General features: G+C 40.7%; 1 non-coding gene across 1 annotated transcript; it reads left to right on the top strand.

Annotated features, from left to right (window-relative positions):
• Positions 1-1,205: 1,205 nt before the first annotated feature.
• Positions 1,206-1,278, top strand: Trnaf-gaa. Its single transcript has one exon. It is a non-coding gene; the product is annotated as a tRNA-Phe (tRNA).
• The last annotated feature ends 9,646 nt before the right edge of the window (positions 1,279-10,924 follow it).

Genomic DNA, 10,924 nt, shown 5'->3' with positions numbered 1-10,924 from the left:
GAATGTAAGAAATACAATGTTTATATCTGTGAAGTAATCAAGTCTACATTTATGATGTCCATGGCATGTATTCCTAATAGACATTATCAGAATGTGAGTGGGATGTGAAAGGAGCCACGATATGTGGATGTAACATCCTCATTACACCAATCTCAGGTTCCAGAATTTATTTCGTCTGTGAAATATTCAAGAAATTTCAATTTCTTAAATAATTTATTGTGATCACACTAGAGCAACTGACAAAATTTCTTGGTTTGTTCCTACAGCATATTAATATTAATTGGAGAAAGTGAGCATAAGTTATCAAACAAATGTTGCTCAGCAGTTTGTACTGATCTGGGCCCACTGCATCTTATATGCAATATAAGGGAATTATATATTATGTTATGAGACCAAGATGCAGCTGTGTTAGATTATATTGTTTATTGCAGTAGGCCTATTTTGGCGTGATTGTCATCTGCAGCATATATCAGGTGGTCTTGCTATCCATATGACATTGATGTCTCAGTTGCTGTCACACTGCTGTAAGTCCGCGCCCTTTGATGTAGGTGTTAAACTTTTGCTGGAGCAGTTTCATAGTTCGACAACTTCAAAAACAATCGCGCCAGCAAAAGTTTTAGTACTTACTATAGCTCCACCAACATCGAAGAAGCAAACTTATGTATTAGTGTGACGGCAACTGATACGTCTATGTCATATGGATTCAAGACCACCTGTTATAACGTGAAGATGGCAATCACGCCGAAATAGGCCTTTTGTAATTAACAATATAATGGAGCACAGCAGCGTCTTGGTCTCATAGCACAATACATAATGTTGATCAGCATGTTCATAACACGGAGCAGACAGACACGTACGATACATCCTGTGTCGAAATTTTGATGTTGCCACCACAGTTTTGAAGTGAAACCTTCAAAAACAGTACATTTTGTAAATCAAACCGAGCGGAAGCAAAAGTCAATACGTTGTGCCATTTTCATACGCTTAGCACCTTGTTCTAGTAGCTGAACACTCAGTTACGGCTTAATAAAACTAAAACTAATTCTAAAAAAAGACGACGTCAAAATAAACACAAACTAACTGCAAACTGCCGCCTCCCTTTAATTAGTCTGTCAGTATTGTAAACAATAAACTACTTTTACATTTAGGAAAAAAGGTAGCGTCCGAAATAATGTTATGTAGTCACAGAAAGCGTTGAAGGACAAGCCGAAATAGCTCAGTTGGGAGAGCGTTAGACTGAAGATCTAAAGGTCCCTGGTTCGATCCCGGGTTTCGGCATTTGTTTTTTTTTTTTTTTTTTTTTTTTTTTTTTTTTTTTTTTTTTTTTTTTCTCCACTGATTCATTTGATCAGTGCCATGAGAACACGAAACAGAATCGTAGTCAAATAGCGCAACGAAACAACGTTTTTGGTATTTTATTGATTGGCGACTCCATAATGTCCTGTGCACTACGACCAGATAATGGGTATACTTGGAAGGAGAGACAGCATTGGTAGTATATTTTTGTTTATTATCGCAAAATCGATTTTCGGTCACTTAGTGACCATCTTCAGTGCTGTAATAAATAACTTAAATTGGTAAGCACTAGTGTCGATAATCTTACGGCGATCACATAGACTATGTGATCGCCGTAAGCTTATTGACACCAGTGCTTACCAATTTAAGTTATTTATTACAGCACTGAAGATGGTCACTAAGTGACCGAAAATCGATTTTGCGATAATAAACAAAAATATATGACCAATGCTGTGTCTCCTTCCAAGTTTTTGGTATTGATCTGTCCGAGCGAAGATGGCCCGTGAAGCTGAGAACGCAGCTAAGATACACGAATGAGCAGCTGTAAGCCCGAGAAAATTTTATTCGCACCTAAGATATTTATTAGTATGGATCAGTGGAAGCGAGGACTGTTGCAAGGGAACGATATACACTATGTGATCAAAAGTACCCGGACAACTCCAAAAACTTACGTTTTTCATATTGGGTGCATTGTGCTGCCACTTACTGCCAGGTACTCCATACCAGCGAACTCAGTAGTCATTAGACATTGTGAGAGAGCAGAATGGGGCGCTCCGCGGAACTCACGGACTTCGAACATGGTCAGGTGATTGGGTGTCACTTGTGTCATAAGTCTGTACGCTAGATTTCCACACTCCTAAATATCCCTAGGTCCACTGTTTGCGATGTGATAGTTAAGTGGAAACGTGATGGACACTTAGAGCACAAAAACGTACAGGCTGACCTCGTCTTGACTGACAGAGATCGTCGACAGTTGAAGAGGGTCGTAATGTGTAATAGGTAGATATCTATCCAGACGATCACACAGTAATTCCAAACTGCATGAGGATCCACTGCAAGTACTATGACAGTTAGACGGGAGGTGAGAAAACGGATTTCATGGTCGAGCGGCTGCTCATGAGCTACACATCACAACGGTAAATGCCAAACGACGCCTCGCTTGGTGTAGGCAGCGTAAACATTGGGCGATTGAACAGTGGAAAAAAGATTTATTTAATTTTTTCGAAGTAATTTTGGCCACATTGAATACACCTCTCCATCCTCCGAAACCAATCCCTAAACCATTTCTCCCAGGTTTCTGTAGGGAATAAGGCACACTCGTTGTCCCAAGTCCTCAGGAGGGCCTCATCACTTGAAAACTGTACTCCTTTCAGCTTCATTTTAACATGCGGGAACAGTGCAAAGTGACAAGAAACGAGGCCTGGACTGTAAGGAGGGTGCTCAAGAAGTTTCAGTCCTGTACCCCGCAAACATTTGCTGCATGCTTTTGCGCGGTGACCTAGAGCGTTGTCGCGTTGGAAAAACCAAGTGTCCATTCCTGACTTTGGTCGCAGGTTCTTCAAAGATTGAATGACGTTGGGCAGGCATTGCTCAGTGTATCACTTAACTGTGACTGTCTTCCGTGTGTCCGAAACAACGCGCCCCACAATTCAGATCGTTTTTTTTTTTTTAAAAAAAGAACAGCTGTCATTTTCTTCTTTACTGATCGGGATTTTCTGACATCTACGGGTGTGTCATCATCTTCAAAGACCGAAACTTTGTTTTGTGTCTTAGTCGGCACGTCATAATAGCACAGCCAAGTCTCGTCACCTGTCACACACTGAGATTGTCCCTTAGAAAACTTCATCATCATTTACTGGTGCCAAGTCACAAGTCGAGTCATCTGCTCTTCGTCCAGTCTATGCGGCACCCAGAGACAAGATAGTTTCTCTGCTTGCAAATGATCGTGCAGAATCGAACGAACAGCTGGTGCATTTAGCCGTAAGGTATCCTCTATCTGCGTATAGGTGTCTTCGTCTAGCATTTTCCTCACAGCATCAATGTTTTCCTCCGTAACTGATGATCGTGACCTTTTCGTCCTCTGTGCGTCCTCCAGAGTGAAATTCCCTCTTTGGAGTTCTCTGTACCACCTGAATATAGCGGTACGATATGAACACATGTCACCGAGTGCAAGAGTAATTTCTTCAAAGCACTGCACTATGTTTGAATAACGCTCGAAGTTGTACCGCAGAACTGCTCGAATGTCACTTGGTAACCACGATGCCATAGCAAGCACTTCAAACTAACCGTGCAAGTGTACGACTGCGCCCACAGATTTGGCACAAGGGCTACAATGTATGAAGTACTCTCAGAACACAGCTACAATCAGCCTCCTGCGATTTATTGTTGCCTCGTATTGCAAAACTTTCCTAGTACCATTTATATAAGTGGATCTGACGTATGGCAAACCATCAATTCTTACTGCTCAAGAGCTTTTAGTATGTGTAATTAGTTAACCCTTAACTTCCCAGGTGCGTTCTCACAGACCGCTAGCGTTTATTGTTACTCTGTTGATAATGCGTAATGTTGATGTAGGCGATTACAGCGTTTTCCAGTTGTTCTTCCACGAAGCTGTCGTGGTTTCCTTTATCAGTACCCTTTTGAATGTGACGCGGACCTACACTATTACTGCCTCTTTCGTGCTAGCGGTCTCCGAGACCGCACACGGGACTATTGCGTTATGGATTCAGTAGCCACATCTACGCCTACTGTTCACATTACAGACCCTGACTTTGATAGGTGCTGTATTAAAATGGTTTGAGGACAGTTTAGGAAGTGATGTTATATCAGACAGCGTCAACGAAATTGAAAGTGAACATAATACAGTATATAAACTGTGGAAAAGTGAATACGAATTTATTTTGCAGCTTGTGATTTCCTTGAATGAAACAAGTGGTGAAAGTGATAAAGACAGTAGTGTAGAGACTGAATCTTTAACTGGATGTTCTGCCAGAAATACACCAGGTCGAGACAAATACCTCAGTTCCGTTTCAGCCACTGCTAACTGTTGCGCTGCACTTCCGTGTTTACATCGCTGTACTTGTGCTTCGCCGAGTGCCGTCCGTCCGTTAACCTCCGTGTTCGTTCCAGTTCCTTGTGATCTGATCGCTCTTTCTGGTCTTGCTGCTGCTAATTGGAATTTAGGTTGTTTAACCGAAATTGCGTCGCTGGATTAACCATGGCTACAAACCTCAGGAAGAATACCCTGGTATTTGCTTTTGACAAGGAATCCCGTCCTGTTCAGCCGACATCCCTGGAAACAGATGACTGGATTACACAGGTAATTGGTCCCAGTTCAGAAACCGCCCATACCTGGCATCTGGATCAGGAAAAATACTGTGTTTTTGCCAAATTAATCAGTGCTGCGACTGTTGATAAAGTGTTACGAAAGTGGGGCTATGAAGTAAATTTTGTGCATAGAAATGGTATTAAAAGTAAGGTTTCCATCTATAGAGCGCACATTCATTACTAAACCGTTCGTGTCTTGAATCTTCCCATTGAAATTGAAAATGATAAGATTAAGGAAGCTCTTTCAAACTACGGAGACGTTAAACCACCGAGCGAGGTGGCGCAGTGGTTAGCACACTTGACTCGCATTCGGGAGGACGACGGTTCAATCCCGTCTCCGGCCATCCTGATTTAGGTTTACCGTGATTTCCCTAAATCGCTTCAGGCAAATGCTGGGATGGTTCCTTTGAAAGGGCACGGCCGATTTCCTTCCACATCCTTCCCTCACCCGAGCTTTCGCTCCTTCTCTAATGACCTCGTTGTCGACGGGACGTTAAACACTAATCTCCTCCTCTTCCTCGGAGACGTTAAACCAATTGCAAATGAAAGATGGTCGCCTCGCTTTAAACTGCAGTGTTTCAACAGGGTCCGCTGTGTGGAGATGGACGTTAAGACGAACATTCCGTCTCACATAACTGTTTGTGGGTATAAGGCACAAATTGTTTATACAGGTCAGGAACCTACGTGTCATATATGTAACGAAACCGGCCACTTCAGACAGGAATGTCCGCGGCGAACTGTTGTTCTTAAAAGTAATTTGATACAGCGTCAGAAGCTTACCTTAAATGATCTGTTACCAAAGAATAGCCCGGATCAACTGGTTGAGGATGTTAACGCAGCGGGCCAAGCTGATGTCTCCCATCGCGATCACGATAACATTCAATTTCCCCCGTTAACAACAAAGGGAAATCCTATTACCACTACTCGTGAAACTGAAATGCAAACGAAAAAACGACCTCTGGAGATAACTGATAGTTGTTCAGAGGACGAGCTGTCTTGTCCCACTCCCTCGCTTCGCAAGCAAAAACAGTGCGATGAGGAGGCAGAGGAACCTGAAGGCAAAATGTGAATAGAAACTGATGAACAGAAAGATTATACACATACGGTACCAGAAAATGAAGGGGGTGTTCAAAAATGGTTCAAATGGCTCTGAGCACTATGGGACTTAACTGCTGAGGTCATCAGCCCCTTAGAACTTAGAACTACTTAAACCTAACTAACCTAAGGACATCACACACATCCATGCCCGAGGCAGGATTCGAGCCTGCGACCGTAGCGGTCGCGCGGTTCCAGACTGTTGCGTCTATAATCGCTCTGCCACTCCGGCCGGCGAAGGGGGTGTAATCAGCATTAATTTGCAAGGAACAACAGGTGCTGTAGCCGATTGCAAAGATCAGCAGCTATCTGTTAATAAACAGATTCATGGAGAGGTTGCAAAACTGCAGTCTCCATTTGTTTCCCTCAATCAGGAAGTGAGTGAAATTAATAAAGAACGAGGAAGTGGTGGCCAAACTGAAATCACGGTCAACATCTCAGGGCAGGCGCCGGCAACCGAAATTGCGAAAGCGTCTGCTGCTGCTCCTCCAGATAAGCCACGAATTAAAATACCGATCCAACCAAATGAGAATGTAGCTCGTAACCAAGGGAAGGGAAAATCCGGGAGGGGCGACCCAAGCCCAAAGAATGTTCGGTCCGATACGGTCTTACACGAATTACTGGAGGAAAAATCAGAAAGTTCACCAGGAAATCAGCCTGCTTGCGGTACAAGAGAAAACATCAGAAGTAGAAAAAAAAAAGAAAAAATGGGACAGTAACTAATACTCTGATTGAAGTGTTATTCCATGTTCAGCCTTTCGAGAAAACTGTTACAGCTTAACTGATGGTTCAAATGGCTCTGAGCACTATGGGACTTAACTGCTTTGGTCATTAGTCCCCTATAACTTAGAACTACTTAAACCTAACTAACCGAAGGACATCACACACATCCATGCCCGAGGCAGGATTCGAACCTGCGACCGCAGCGGCCGCGCGGTTCCAGACTAGCGCCTAGAACCGCTCGGCCACTCCGGCCGGCAGCTTAACTGAACCCTGAACCACAGGAAACTAAATTAGTTCATCAAAACAACTACATAGTGACAGCACAATGACGCAAACTTATTCTGTCACCACTGTAAACATAAATAAAATTGCGACCAGTTTGAAATTATCAGCCCTTAAGGAATTTTTGTACGAATCCACGACTGATATTGCCCTGCTACAAGAAGTGATTTAGTAATTCCTGGTTTTGTCAGTTACATAAATGTGTCTCCCGAGACAAGTGTTGGAACAGCTGTTTTGGTGAGGGAAGGGATTACAGTAAGCGAGGTGGAACGACTGGAATCCGGAAGAGGAATAGGACCAAATATCTATGTTGTGACTATCATCAACTTGTAGGCCCTTCAGGAAGTTCTCACCGAGCTGACAGGGCACGTTTCTTCAAAGATGACCTGATATACTTGTTAAGGAAAACTCCAAGACAGTTATTACTTGGAGGTGATTTTAATTGTGTTCTAAATCGAAAAGATCAGTTACCTAATTTTAATTTCTCAAGTGAACTAAAACAACTAGTTACTGGTTTAGAATTAAAGGATACAGGGGAAATCAAATACTCCTCCATTGTTGAGTTCACTTATGTCACGGCAACATCACGTAGCAGGATTGATAGACTATATATTTCTAAAAATCTTGAAACTTCCGTGACAAAAGTAGAAACCATTCCTACGTACTTTTCAGACCATTGAAGTGTCTTAGCTTGCATAAATCTAACAAGACAGCCAGTTCAAGAATCAGTGGAATTTGAACACTTCCTTGTTAGTAAATCATGATTTAGAAGATCTGATTAAAGAAACATGGGCAATATGCCTGCGAGCCCGTAGCCACTGCCACTGCTGTTGACTGGTGGGTTAAAATGGCAAAGCCAAAGTTGAGGAAGGTTCTTAGTCAATACAGTGCCCAGAACCCAACGGAAATGAAATGCACTATAGAATATTACTATTCCGTGTTGAGAGGTCTATATGATCAAGTCTCAGCAGGTTCCTCACTTCGGATAGCAGACATCAAAAAAGTCAAATCCAAGTTACTTAATATCAAGACAAGTCAAATGGAAGGGTTGAAAATAAAATCGAAGGCAAATTCGGTGTCTGAAGATAATTACTTCCCTATATCATTTAGTGAAGCATACGAAGACCGGGAGAAGGACTTTTATTGAAGAAATTCGAACAAAACACGGCACGATTCTCAGAACCCAGCAGGGTATCATGGATGAGATTTATCGCTATTATTGCGAGCTATATGCTGTACACCAAAGTAGTGATGCTTCCTTGGAAGAATTCCTTGACATCATAGCCCCACAGCTGACAGAAGAAAACGAAAATTTTCTCGAGGTTGTCAGTGAAGACGTGTATGAGACTCTGTGCGCCTCACCACCAAAAAAATCCCCAGGACCGGATGGTCTGCCAGCAGAGTTTTACATCCGTTACTGGCCAATAGTAGGTGCGAAAATCACGGATATTGTAAATGAGGTTATTCAGGGTAAAATGATTCCGGCTGAGTTTAAGGAGAGTAAAATTGTTCTGGTGCCAAAAAATAATGGAAACAAAGATTTAAATAATTTTCGTCCAATTTCACTGCTGAATTCTGATTATAAATTAATAGCTAGAATAGTAAACAAGAGAATTTCATGCCTTACACATAAAATTATTAGTCAACATCAGAACTGCGCGCAAGGCAGAACCATTTTTCAAAATCTAGCAGAATCAGGGATGTCATTGCAATAACTTCTGCAACTAACATAAAGTGTGCTTTATTTATTATTATTCACGTTTGGGCCCTACTGGACCACGCGAAGTACAATCACGGGGCATTCAGTTATTTTCTTTTAGACTTTCTCTCTGCCCAAATTGTTTTCATTCTCTCGGAATGAGCTCTTTTCCTTTCATCAGACCATGTGGTTCCAGTTTTCTTTGGTTTTTCAGCTTGACCAACTACCCAGTCATGAATTTTTCGCCTAAATAATTTTCTGTCTTGAATTTCATCTTGTTTTATATCTGCCTCTTTCATGTCCTCTTTTATAGCAGCAATCCATTTTATTGTCTCAAATTTAGCTTTACTTCGATTTTCGTAGAATTCCACTACTTGTTTAGTTAGTCTGGTAGCATCCATTCTTTTAATATGCCCATAAAATTTTAATCTGCGTTTTTTCATATCCGAATATATGCTGGTGTATTGTTGAATTTCACTATTTGCTCTTAGCCTGTATGTTCCTTCTTCAGTATATTTTGGACCTAGAATTTTTCTGATTACTTTTCTTTCTCTTTTTTGGATTTCTTGAATGTCCTTTTTTCTGTTTAAAATTAGCGTTTCAGCCCCATAAAGGCACTCTGGTTTTATGACCGTGTTGTAATGTCTCAATTTAGAGTACCTCGAGAGACATTTTTTGTTGTAGATGTCTTTTGTAAGTCTAAAAGCTGTCTCCATCTTTTGACAACGAATTTCATTTCCAATTTTTTCTAGACCAGTCTCTGAGATTGTTTCACCTAAATATTTGAATTGCGAAACTCTTTTGATTTTTCCATACTTAGTTTCCAAAAGTTTGGGTGCCAGTTTGTTGCTAGTCATATACTGTGTTTTTTCAAATGAGATTTGGAGACCTACTCTTTCTGCTGTTTCTTTAAGAATTTCTATTTGTTTCTGAGCAATTTGGATGTCCTGCGTTAGAATAACCAAGTCGTCTGCAAAGGCCAAACAGTCTATTCGAATATTTGTTCGTCCTAATTTCACTGGTTGGTCAATTTTGAACTCCAATTTTCGTTCGCGCCACTCTTGTATTACTTTTTCTAGAACGCAGTTAAATAGCAACGGAGAGAGTCCATCACCTTGCCTCACGCCTGTTTTTATTTCAAAGGATTCTGAAATTTCTCCTCTGAACTTTACTTTTGATTTTGTACCAGTTAGCGTGTCTCTGATAATTGCCGTGGTTTTAGGATCCAGGCCTTGTTCTTTCACAATTTTGAAAAGAGATTCACGATCCACTGAGTCATAAGCCTTTCTAAAATCTACAAAGGTACAAACTAGTTTTTTATTGTAAATTTTTTGATGTCTGAGAATTAGTTTGAGGACTAAAATCTGTTCTGGGCAAGATCTATTTGGCCTGAAACCTGCTTGATATTCGCCAATTTTCCATTCAAGTTGTTGTGCTCGGTTCAGAAGACATTGAGAGAGGATTTTGTATGTGACTGGAAGAAGAGAAATTCCTCTGTAATTATTAACATCAGTTTTGTCTCCCTTCTTATGAGGTGGGTGAATCAAGGCGGTTTTCCATTCATCAGGAATTTTTTCAGTTTGCCAAATGTTTTGCATGATTGAAGTAATTTCTTTAACGGTTTTTGGACCAGCTGCCTTTAAAAGTTCTGCAACAATTCCATCTTCACCAGATGCTTTGTTGTTTTCAACCTATGAATTTCTTTAATGATTTCCTCTTCATTTGGTGCAAGTGAAACTGGATTGCATTGTTGGGGAATTTTTGGTGGAAATCTTTCTGTGGGCTCGGGGCAATTTAGAAGATTCTTAAAATATTTAGAAAGTTCTTTGCAATTTTCTTGTTTGTTAAGAGCCAACTGTCCATTTTCCTTCTTGAAGCAAAGATTCTGGGGTTGGTACCCCTTTATTTTGGTTTTAAAAGTTTTATAAAAATTTCTGGTATTGTATTTCTGAAAATCTTCTTCAATTTCTAAGAGTTGACTATTCTCATATTGTCTTTTTGTTTGTCTAATTAGTTTTGAAGTGTCTTTTCTAGTTGTCAGGAATGTATCATATGTGTCTTCTGTCTTGTTGCTATTCCATGCTTTAAATGTCTCTTGTCTGGCTTTGATTGCATGATCACAGTTTTCATTCCACCAAGCATGTTTCTTGTGTTTTCGTAAAGGAATTTGATCTTGAGCTGTTTTGATAATCTTGTGTTTGAGTTGTTCCCAATTTTGTGCACTTGTTTTGTCAAATTCGTCTGCTAATAATGATGGTTGGATTTTACTGGTGTCAAATTTGGGGATTAATGGTGTCCTTTTGTTGAAATTTTGGGGTTTTAGCTTTAGTTTCACACGGGTTAAGTAATGGTCTGAGTCAATATTGGCGCCTTTACGAACTTGAACATTTAAAATTTCTTTGTGACATGGATACGAGATTGCAATATGGTCAATTTGGAATTCACCTATGTCCTTGTTAGGTGATCGCCATGTCTTTTGTTTTGAAGGTTTTTTCTTAAAAT

This window comes from Schistocerca americana, chromosome 10 (assembly GCF_021461395.2).
Source record: "Schistocerca americana isolate TAMUIC-IGC-003095 chromosome 10, iqSchAmer2.1, whole genome shotgun sequence".
Lineage (NCBI taxonomy): Eukaryota > Metazoa > Arthropoda > Insecta > Orthoptera > Acrididae > Schistocerca > Schistocerca americana.
This window is presented reverse-complemented; position numbering and strand designations above follow the sequence as displayed.